Source organism: Lupinus angustifolius, chromosome LG04, assembly GCF_001865875.1.
Source record: "Lupinus angustifolius cultivar Tanjil chromosome LG04, LupAngTanjil_v1.0, whole genome shotgun sequence".
In the NCBI taxonomy this organism is placed as follows: Eukaryota; Viridiplantae; Streptophyta; class Magnoliopsida; order Fabales; family Fabaceae; genus Lupinus; species Lupinus angustifolius.
Window position 1 is genome coordinate 18842547 of NC_032012.1, and position 12785 is coordinate 18855331.

Here is a 12785-nt window from a genome sequence, read left to right on the forward strand (position 1 = left end):
AAATTTACCTAATATGTAAAGTTGAAATCAGTAAAATAAAATTATTAGGTTTAGAATATAATTTGTAAGGTCGTCATGAAATGTTTTCCAACTGCATTATTTACTTCCTATAATAATGATTGCACAAATTAATTAATTACTTAGCGTGTTGGCAGACACTGTCGTGTGTATTAACCCACATTCTCATTGCTTAGTACTAAGTTCTCAATATTTACATGTTATAAACACCACTTGAATTCTTAAAGAAGAAAAGTTTGATTTTAATTTATATTTGAAGAACTTATTCATATCACTACAATAAAGTCACACAATCATGTTGTGAACTTAAGAAAAGCAACGAAATTCAAAATATAAAATTAGTAGCAAAACAAATTCCACACAAAAAAAAGACAACTAACATTTATCATAATAATAATTTTCTCACTAATTCAAAATATTTCCATCTGCATGATTTTGCCTGTCATTGATGTTGTATAAATCTCCTCTTGTTTCTAAATATATTTTTCTTCTTAAGTTCAGAATATAAGATGAATATGAAACAGTTTGGTGAAGAAAATAAGAAAAGTAAAAGAACATGGAAGTACTACATTCTATTGGAACTTTTCACAAACAATTGGTTATATAATCACTATGTCAGCGATCAATCGGCAAAAGGGTGGAACAACCACTGGCCAAAATACAACCGATAACCACACCAAAATGTGAAAAGAAAATATACATACCTCTACATATGTATGATTGTTGTTTCTACATGCAATGAGTGAAGTATTTCGTCGAACATCTTTTGTGCATAATGTTTTATAAACTACATCAAAATAAAATAGAAATTAAAGATAAGAAAGAGGAAACTAAGAGAAGAAGGATGTACAATATCAAAGAATAATAGATTATTTCTTTAACATATTCACCCTAAACGTACAATTATAACAAATGTTTCTCAAAATTAACCAGAGTTTAAACTGTAAATAATGAATTGAAATTGTTTTTAAAACTTATTGAGTAGATGATCACATAAGAGAAAACGATAATATTGCAATTGTAGAATGAGGTATGAGGGACAACAACATGAGATAACCTGATAATGCAAATATGGTTTCTATTGTTATCTCACCATTTCCAGCCTTGAGTGCAATCAAAAACTCACTTCCCAACTCACCGCCCTCTACGCCGATCACAACCGCTGCATCAAAGACAGCATAGCACTTCTGGTGAAGGATCCACCATGCTCCGTTCAAGACAACAATCACTACATTAACATGATGGAGAAGTACTTTTCCAGCCCTCATGGATTCAAAGTCCTCCAAGAGAGAACCCATTTGCATTATTAGGTTATTGAGTCTTTTTTTTTATTTTATAATGTTTCATTTTTTTATCACAACCTGAGAGAAGAGAGAGTTGATTTTGGAGAATAGAAGAAGAAAAAGGGATGAGAATGAGAGAACGTGAGAGAATGAGCAGTTTAAGAGTTTTGGAGAGAGGAGGTTACAACATAGAGTGAGGGCTAAATTGGAATTAAAAAATTATAACATGTCATGGTAGCTAAAATGAATTTTGGCTTTATATAATGGTATAGATAATTTTATGTTATTAGATAATTTACATGTATCAGTTTTGTTTTGCAGTTTAAAATTGGGGTAGAATATGGAAGTTACTTTAATAATAGAGCAAAGACTAAAATTGGAATATCTAAATTACTCCATCCATGACGGTTAACAATTGTTTTGCCTTTATATATTTGTATAGATAAGGGAATAATTTATCTCATGGTGTGAGGAGATAACTTCCCTCCTTACACTAATTACACAATGACATATGTCCCTTTATTTTTATATTTTTTATTTTCTTTTTATTTGCTCATATTTAATTTTTATCAATAATGATTTTATTCTCTCACCATAAATTAAGAGTTTCATGCCATTCTCTTTCATTTTCACTCTCCTAATTCATTCACTCACGTTTCACTTTAGAGGAAGAGAAATTATCTTTCACTTCTCATTCATTCATTCACTCACAACAACTCATTCTTCTCTCTCTCTCTCTCTCTCTCTCTCAAATTTGCATATTTTCTCTCTCTCCTTCCCTCTCTCTCTTCTTCTTCCCTTTCTTTCTCTCCCTCTTTTGTTCTCTTGGAAAGAAGAAGAAATCACGCAATTCATTCTCTCTGGAGATTCCATTGTTTTCCTTCAAGGTACCATTTTTACTGTTATGTATAGTAATTGTCAAATTTAGTAATTATTTCAATATTGATAAAATGCTCAATACCCTTTTTTATTTATTTATTTTTTGTGCAAAAATTAGAACTTTTATATGTGAGTTTTGTTTGTAGTCTCTGATTAGTGAGTATCATATTCATTGGTTGCATGCTGTAGAATCTTGAATTTGATGTGGTATTTTCCATCTGTTGCAAGTTCTATAAATTGGTATTTGGATTTTGTTTTTCTATGTTCTTTATTTCTTCTATTTAAAACTAACATGAAACTTCTTAAATTTGTTAGGTAAGTGGCAACTAAATAGCCATTTAAGTTAGAGATGTAAAACTTTATCTTTGTGAGGTTGAGTGTGGTACTATAATGCGTTTCTATTAATGCATATTTTGAGGATGAAGCTTGTTTACTAACTTTCTCCAAATAGAAGAATATTTCAGCTTGATGTTTGGTTTGTCAAGCCTATGTTTTCAATGATTGGGTTTCATGACTAACTTGGATCATAATAAGCTAGTGGCAGAAAACAAAAATAGTAAAAATAAGAATGCTTGACATATACTATATGGCTAGTTAAGTTTGTCCAATTTGATGAAAAAGTAGTAGAAACAAGAATGCTTGGCATATCAAACATTCTACATATGTTGACGAATGCATATGTAGAATGTAATTGAGTTAGAGGATCTTGAAATTCTCACACGCTAACACAAAAATGTGCTATAACTTAAGTAGATTTACAGATGTTATGTTTCTTGATGTTGGTAAAGGCTTTAAGTGTGGCTACTAAACTCAGACTGTAAATCATCTTGTGGTGCTATATGAAAAATTCAAGTAATGTTCATATGAAGAAGGGTCAAAGTGATGTTTATTGAAAATCCATGTTTATGCTATATGAAAAATTCTGATTCTGATTTTTTTCCATTAACAATAGGAGGAAGGGTCTGAAGTATCAGCTGACCTTGCATTTCTTAACTAGTAGAATCATATCCTTGGTATGGAGAATAAAGCTCTCAAGCATTGCTTAAAATTTTAGCATAAGAGATTTCCGACATGTGTTCTCTTCATGTCCATGAAGCTGACTCAATATTGTCCTTGAAGATAAAGAAATTGCTCATATGCATGCCTCACGACTCTTGAAAGGATCATGAAATGTCAAATCTGTGAAACTCCTAAGTGTATTAGGAATAGTTTCACATTGTAATTATATAATGAGTGTTGTATTAGAAATATAACAAAAGTGCATTAGGAATTGATGATGCACAAATTGATGTTTTATTAACATTGTTGATCATGTATTGTGTTATGCTCTATTTTGTATGTTATAACATTGCGTTGTACTGACATTTCACAAGCTGTAATTATAAGAAAAAACATATGTTGGTACTATGTTCTATTTTTCTATGATAACACTTTTTATTATAACTTTGTGTTCAACTGTCAGTGTTTATGATGAAATAGATTCCCGCTAATATTAAGTTATAGGCTCATATTATGTATGAATTTTTTAGGCCATTTGTTGGAGTCTGTTGGTCATGTGAATCTTAAAAGAGTTAATAAAGCCATGAAAGCTGGTCCTTGATTTTGACTAACTTTTAAAAATCTATTAACACAAACAAAAGAAAGGTTCTTCAACCATCCATATCTCATGTCTTCATAATGATGATAAAGATCACATTTTCAAACCAACACAAATCTCATTGATGTAAACATATAATGTTTTTTATGTAACCTTTATATTTGTTTAGCATCAATCTTCACCTATTACAAAACTATTGAATAACTACATATCAGATACACTAGAAGCACAAAGTGAAATGATAAGCCACATAATTGCAAGAACTTGAAAAGCTGGAATATGTAGACATCTTCAAAAATCATTGAGTGCTTGACCTTCCTCCTTGAAGAAATGACAGTATTAAGATACTTATTAGTTTTAATGTAAGCAAACATACTAAAATAGATAATATGTACCAAAGCACAATTTCATACCTTGTTACTAGGACATTTCCTTCTATCGTGACCCTTTTCGTGACACACACTACAAGTTTGTACTCGAGTTTGTGATTGAATTTGACCCACTTCCTTTGGTCCTAATATTTATTGGATCACGTATTGTGATATTTGAATTTTCCAAGACTACAATTGCATTATTAGTTGAAGCAACATAAATGTCTTCTTGTGCTATTCCATTTGATTCTGCCTCCATAATAGAAACTCTCTCAAATCCTTTTTGCAAAAGATCTACACCAATTTAAAAGTACTCACGTCTACTTATTATCTTATCAAATAAATTATTAAATAAGGTTCGAAAACTCCAAATTTCCAAAGGAGTTAATGGTTGTCCAATTGACTAAATATTTGTCTCTGTCAAATAACCAAGACATGCAGTACTATAATGAACACCAAGAGTCCACCTAGGTAAAATATATTTATCTGGAATCGATTTCATAAACAACTTTTGCTTCATAATGTACAAAATGTGTTTGCAAAGTAGTCCCCAAGTTTGAAACTTTGCACAACTACATTTGAAATCCAGATTAGTTACATTAACATAAACATTGTGCGAGACCACTTTTTCCCTAGAAGTAAATGTTACCTCATAAGTAGTAAGATCTCCTTCCTTCTTTAATTTTTTATGTTCACAACTCCAAACCTGCTTAAACTCTTCCACAACAAGATTAAAAATGTTCCTAGTATAAACTTTTCCTGTATAAGACTCAATAGGACTCAAATATGTCAAGTCTGGGTGGGTTCTCATATTAACTAAGTCCTCAGCCTCCTCCTTTGAACGATGATCTGCCAATGCCTTATCATATTGATCAAAAAAATTCATTTAGTGGAGTAGTATTATGCATAAAGCCATCAAAAAAAGCATTCATGCTTTTACTTCTTTAACTTGAATTCATCCCTAACACAATTAAAATAACCTTAGACATAAATATCATAATTATAACTATAATAATATATTGTTAAGCTTGAATAAAAAATACAACATATATTCAAAATAAGTACCTTCAAAGAAATTGCCTCGCAAATAAGCTTTTACCCAATGATGCCTTTTTTCATACATGTCTTCCATCCACTTCCAAGCTTTCATTACATTTCTTTGTTTCTCACTCAAAATACCAACAAAAGAAGGCTTTTTTTCTTTTAATGTATTACAACATTGCTCTGATTCTTCAATTGATTTACTTTTTTAACCCATCTTGTATAAAGCTCATCAAACTCGGGTTTGGAATGAAGAGATCGAATATGTTCGTCCTCATGAAGAGATAAATGCCAACTACAATAATGATGGTAAACATGCAGGAAAAATCTCTTAATTGTATTACCAATTGCAACATCTTGGTCAGTTATAATTGCTCCTGGGGCTTTAGCCCATATACACCTCAACCATTGTTTAAATAACCAAACAAATGTTTGTTCTCTATTTTATTTGCTAGTAAAGCACAACCAAATAATGTACATTGCCTATGATGATTTACACCGGTAAATGGTGCAAACGATATCAAAAAAGCTATTGGTTTTGTATGTGACATCAAAAACTATAACCTCACAAAATTTTAGGTATGCATTTCTTGCTCTACCATCAACCCAAAATATAATACGGCAAACATTGTCCTCATCAATCTCAAAGGCATAAAAAAATTCAGAGTCTAATGCTTGTCTCTCCAAGAATTTATTAAGAACAACCATATATTCTTTGCCAATATTATTTTTTCTATTTACTCTCAATTGTCCAAGTACTTGATTTGGTGTCACCATGATTGATTCATCACTCATGACATTAACAAGACATGAAATTTGTATCGGACCTAAACCACAACCATTAATATTTTCTACCAGACTCTTAATACAAGAGTTCTTATGTGCCTTGTTATGAGAAGGTAGTTGACATTTTTTAGTTGGACTTATAATCAATTCATGGTTATGTGTATTGGAAAACCTTTTTACTACCCAATCTCCTTCTTTTGTCTTTTCAAGATACATATGAGCCTTACAACCTTCCCTTTTATCTCTACGACGTTTTACTTCTTTTCCTACCAATCTCTTATCTAGCCTTTTAAATCCTTCTTTATTACAAACAAAGTGATACTTTATTACTATTTCAGTATTCCTTGCTTTATAATTCCAGTTCTTGCGAATCGAGAAATCTTCTCTGAATGCAAATGAATTATAAAAGTCATAAGCTAGTTTATCAGTTCTGATTATCATACCAACATGTGGAGCTTCATTCGTTTCAATATTTTATTAAACTCGGGGTTGTACTTGTTCGTCTATCGATTCCATTAGCTGCATTTCATCATGTCGGGAAATAATATCTTCATTATTTTCATTAAACCTTATCTCTATTATCTGCAATAGAGTTCAATTATGTATAATAAGTTATACAAATATTAACATTTATAATATATAAAGTTCAACAATTGGTATGTATATGCTACTAATCAGAGACTCCAAGCAAAACTCACATATAAAAGTTCTAATTTTTGTATAAAAAGTAAATAACTAAAAAAGGGTATTGAGCATTTTATCAATATTGAAATAATTACTAAATTTGATGATGATTATACATAACAGTAAAAATGGTACCTTGAAGGAAAATACTATACATCAGTTGAAGAAGAGTGATAAAGATTGACGATTGAATGGAATCTCCGGAGAGAATGAGTTGTGTGATTTTTTTCTTCTTCTTTCAAGAGAAAAAAAAGGGGGAGAAAGAAATGGAAGAAGAAGAAGAAGAGAGAGAGAGAGAATATGCAAATTTGAGAGAGAGAGAGAGAAAGAGAAGAAGTTGTTGTGAGTGAATGAATTGGGATAGTGAAAATGAAAGAGATTGGTATAACACTCTTGGTTTCTGGTGAGAGAATAAAATCATTATTGATAAAAATTAAATATGAGAAAACAAAAACAAAATAAAAAAATATAAAAATAAAGGGATATGCGTCATTGTGCAATTGGTGTAAGGAGGGGAGTTATCTCCTCACACCAGGAGATACATTATTTCGTAACTATAATTAGTCTAATAAAATAATAATCCAAATATCCAAAATATAGTTCAAAATATATTTCAACAACCCATCAAGTTGAAATCTCATGTATTTCAAGCTTGAAATAATTATGCTGAAGATGATGATATACTATAATATATTCTCTGACTGGTGAGTGAATCCTTATCTCTCAGACTCAAAATCTGAATATGAAGCAATAACGACGCTTAACTGTCATTGGCAGAAGCAATTTCATTCAAAGCTTAACCATCTATTTGACAGAAGCTTAACCATGTACTTGATAGAAGCAAACCAGCCATAATGGATGAAAGAGAGAAAAATGGATCTCAATCTTGATCATAATATGCAGCTTCATTAATGTAAAATACACACTATATTAATGTTATGTGTTTAATGAGAGGGGTAAAGAAATAGAGAATTAATTGTTTGTCATCACTAGATTGAGGTGAACTTGGAGGGTCTGTGAAGGAACTAGTGGTGAAAGAATGTCTCACTAGTTAATTTGTGGAAATAAACATTCCATGACTAACCTTTATTTCTACAATTATCTTAAAGCTTGGAGAACTTGAATAATATTCCATGTTTCCATCTTCTATATAGTTCTTCTTAGGTTCATCATCATTGTTGAAGCCAAATGAGTAATCATTGACATAAGGGTCATCGAGTTCCTTGTTGCTATTGTGTTGCCAAGTATGACAGTACTAAGGAGGATAAGTAGGGCATGTATTAGCACCAAAAAGGAAAAAGATAGAAGTTATGAAACATCAAAAGGGCAAAGTGGTCTCCCCACTAAGGTAACAACAGGCAGAATGGCTAGTTCCCAACTTATTAATTCTAGAAGCCAACTTGTTAATTCAAGAAGCCAACCAGTCATTGCAAGAAGCTGATACTTGATTACATGAACCTTAGATTTCCATCATAGGGTCGTGGTAATATCCTACCACCAAAGTTGTAGAGACGGTACTGTGAAAGATCATAAAGAAGATTGATATTGGATTTTTTTATACTTGTAAATGGTTCTACCCTTTATAAACTACAATTAGAAATGAAAAAACAGGTCGCCCCACCCGTTTTGCCCGTGCCTGCAAATGGCAGCAAAACTTCAAGCGGGCGCGGGCATGCCCGCATTGGCTTAACGGACGAAATGGCATGTCCTGCCCATTTTAAAACATGCAAACAAGCATGTGGACGGCCCGTGAACATTGGTGAATAATTTAAAAATTAAAAATTAATATAATAAAATATAAATAAACTATATAAAGTAGTTAAAAAAGAACAAATTTTAAAAATACTTTGATTTTCTATATAAAGTTGAATAAATCATATTACAATACAACTTTTTTGAGACATTAAATCACATTACATCATAATTTATTGGGATTTTTCTTTTTTTCCCCTTACATATTGCCTACGGGCCGCAGAAAATTGCAGGCTATACGGCCGGGGCTGAGGTAAATGCCCATTTTGCCATCTATAACTACAATGTCATAGCTTTAGGTGACATTCTACCAAGAAAGAAGCCCCACTTTGAGCAATGACTCATAACATGATCTAATATACTTTTAGAATTCCATCTTGATCCGTAACCTCCAGGTTGTTAGGATTTCTTGAGTGACCGTTCGTGCTTGAACCTTAATAGGCTTATAGATGGATCAACTATATGTCAAATCTTTGCATTTTTGGGTAAAAAAATGTGTTTTGCTCACGATAAGGTTAGGTCTTGGGGTTTTAGTCTCGACTTGGATTATTTATTTAGGGTTTAGTCATGACCATGTTAAAGGTAATTGGTGAGTATTTGGTTATGTATATTTTAGGGCAAAGGTTGTAACTTGGCTATAGTTGGTCAGCTATTTAAGGCAAGGGTTCGATTGGCTTATAGGTTTAAGGTTAGATGTGGGTTAAGGGGATTGAGAGTGTAGGTCACGACTAGGGTTGGTGATGGAGTGTAAGTGTTTGGCCACAATTAAGTTTGTTAGGGCTGGATGAGTGTGATCAAAGGTGGCCACAATTTGGTTGGTTTTGGGAAGATGGAGAAGACATGAAAATAGAGGTGTCACAAGCTCAAGAGCTTGATATGCCAATGATATTCATCATAAGGAATGATCCTTGATAAGAATTTAGACGCCACACCGAGAGGGTGATGAGTTTTAGAACGCCACAAGAAGAAGGTTTTTGATAAGTTCAAGATAAGGAGTTTTTTGCCCAACTCTAGGTAAATAATCCGATTTTACTCAAAATCAACTTAACTTCATTAATGGAAAGATGATTACATAAATAAGCAAAAATGGTTGCCTTGGCTGAAATAATAATTGACTAATTCTAATACCTAATTAACTTTGAATAATAAAATTCCTAATTAACTTTGAATAATAAAATTCCTAATTAATTATGTAAATAAAAACCTTACTATTCATATAACAAAATTAGGTTGCAACCGAGTTGCTTGTTTGACTTGGCCTTGATCCTTTGTGCATTCAATTTGGATTTGTTGTTTGGCTGACTTGAAATTTGGTGTTTGATTTGAAAATATTTGCATCTTGAAAGCCTTGATTTAAGGGAGGTTGAGCTGAGTTGTTCCTTGCTCTTTGACTTATAATTAAGTTAAATTTGTCTCCTTGAATTGGTTGAACCGAAATTGCCTTCCATGTGTGTGTAGGATTTGAATAACTTGGTCTTCCACAAAGAGCACCACAGTTTGTTTGATCTTAATGCCAAAGGTTGTCAAATTCAAATTTACTTATGGTTGGCCGAATTTGTAATGATTAAATCAACTTAATCTTCACATTATTTCTAAGCAAGAATAGAAGATGAATTCCCATAAATCAAGCTTGCTGATTTTTGGCTCTTTATCTCCATATTATCTTCTTCAACTAATTTCCCAACCATGCCCAAACTTCAAACTCAAATTTAGCACAAAAGCCTTCCACCTTGGTACCATATTCTTTGCCTAATCTTCATGGCAACTTAAAACTCTAGTCGTGCCTTATATTCTCAAAGATTAGATCATGCTTGAATTCAAACCATGCCTACCTTGATTCAAGTCATGCAATATGATCATGCTAGTTTGAACCCTCCCAATGTCTAGCAGAACAAAAAAGAGCCTTATTGATAGGGCAAATCGCAAGTGCACGATTATATCATCAAGTAATAAAATATTGATCCCACAAGGACTGAAAAATTCATTTAATTATATCAATTAATTTATACTTAACTCAAAGAGAAATTAAAAGTGCATTTAGAACAATTGAATAGTTGACAAGAATAATTATGAAAATATTAAAAAGGACTGAAATCTAATTTAGGAAGAGTTCCAAGGATAAGAGATACCGTCTTTACACTCGCAAATCCTTATTTTGCTCCTTTCCATGAACTTTAAGTTGTAAGGGTGAATTGCTCTTTGATATGTGTCATCATCTCTCGAGCTCTGACACGTGTACTCAATTGAGGTTGCACCTACTCTCGTGGTATGATTATCAATCAAATTCTTTACTTGAATTTTTCTATCCAATCACTTCGTAGCAACCCAAGCTGAATTCCAGAAACCCCCAAAAATCCTAATACTACTCTCGTGAATTAAGATTCTAGTTTGAATAACTAAATGGTCAGATAGTTGAGTTCACATCTCGGTCCTTCCCGATGTATCTAAGAGGTGTAATTTGTTGGTCAGATAACTCACATGAATAAAACTCAGTTTAATGATTCAAATCACAACACTCAATGAAATAGAAGTAAGAACAAATGTTTATTGAATGTAAAAGGGCATAGCTCCAATCCTAGAAACAAAGAGAATTACTCACTCATTATGGAGAAGAGAATACGAAATTCTAAGTTAGAGAATTGCAATGTAAAAGTGTAAAGTTTTCAATCCTTGAGGGAGAATTCTCATTTATCCTAATTACAAAATATTGGGCTAAATCCAACAAAACAAATCTAAAAAATAAGAATAGAATATAACATCCATGACTTCTTTTGACCCTTCAATTGATCTTCGCATAGCCTCAACACTGAATTCCATCTTCTTGCATCCAATCTCTACTCTTTTTGGCTTCATTGCATCCAAATTGTACAACATAGCCAAAAACACCCGCTCAACTCGAACAAAGAGAAATAAAAGCAAGAAACAATCCGAAAGGCTTAATTATGTCTTAAAATGCAAGTTAAATCGCAAATGTAGCATAATTTCACACTCATCAAATATCATCAAGCTTATCTCTTGCTTGTCCTCAAGCAAGTATCATGTCTAACTTTCACAATCATACATGAATGATGATATAGAAACCATGACCCAAAATAACAAGCAATTTCATGTTAGTTTTGAAACAATCTAGACATCAAGAGAAGACAATCATAAACAAATATAATTCAAGCTAAGTCTTTGAGTCATAACAACTGTATGAATTAGTGTCAGTCTTCTCTCATCACTCTCATGTGTTTAAAGGTCATAGTATTTCGTTCAAATTTTATGAAATTAAATTACCATAGGTTAAATTACCATAGTAAATTTGCGATGTTTGGCTATATTTGAATGCATGCAAAAATCAAGAAGTATTTAAATGGTTGTAATGTGGTCAAAGTGAATGATTTAAGGTGGAATAAATAAAGAATGAGTACTTCAAAAGGCTTACAAATGTTTCCCAAAATACTTAAACTTTTTAGACCTCTAATTGAAGCATTGGGATTCTCTTAATAGGCCTTACTTTATCAAATGATCCATTTTTGATCAATCCTTCTTTTTAAAATATACTTTTTCAATCATTTATCCTTTAGTAAACTTTGTTTTATTTTTTTCATTTTTTTTCATTCTTATTATTTTTTCTAAAAGAGTAAGGATGATTTTTTTTTTACTTTTTTACATTTTTATGGTTTATTTCACTATACATGACCTTTTTACCTTTCCCATTGCTTCAACCAAACATCACAAATTACCCAAAACCCTCATTTGAGTAGCTATAAAAAATCATTAAAGTTCAGGCTCAAAAGTGGGCAAATAATGAGTTTTTAATGTTTATAGCAAGCGGTTGAATGTCAAAAGTAAAAGTTATAATTGCCTCCGTCATTTTAATGCATACAAACATACTTCAATCTTGAAACAACCACAAATCAAGTTCTAGAATGTACAATCGTAGAAAATTATGCACTCATGAAAGAAAAAGCGGTTTTTATACAATTGTCAATTCAAATCGGAACTCTTATTGTGTTTGGCCCAAGTTTCTCACATTTAGTTCATTCAGCAAAAATTATGAAACAAATACCTTTATTTAGCCAAACTTAATTCACAATTGTCAAATTTAATGTCTTTCATGTTATTATTTTATGAAAAGTTTTTTCTTCAATGAGGTCACAAATCAACAATCATTGTTCATACATAATTTATTATTTAAAGCAGACATACAACACATAGAATAAAACAGATGATAGATGAGATATGAAACATATGCTAATGCATGATAATATGAATATTCAACCTAAAAAAAATTTAAAATCTATATGGTATGTAGGACATGAATGAACTATCTAAATGAAAACCCCTCTCAAGCTTAGAAATTTACATTGTGCCCAATGTAAAAATCTA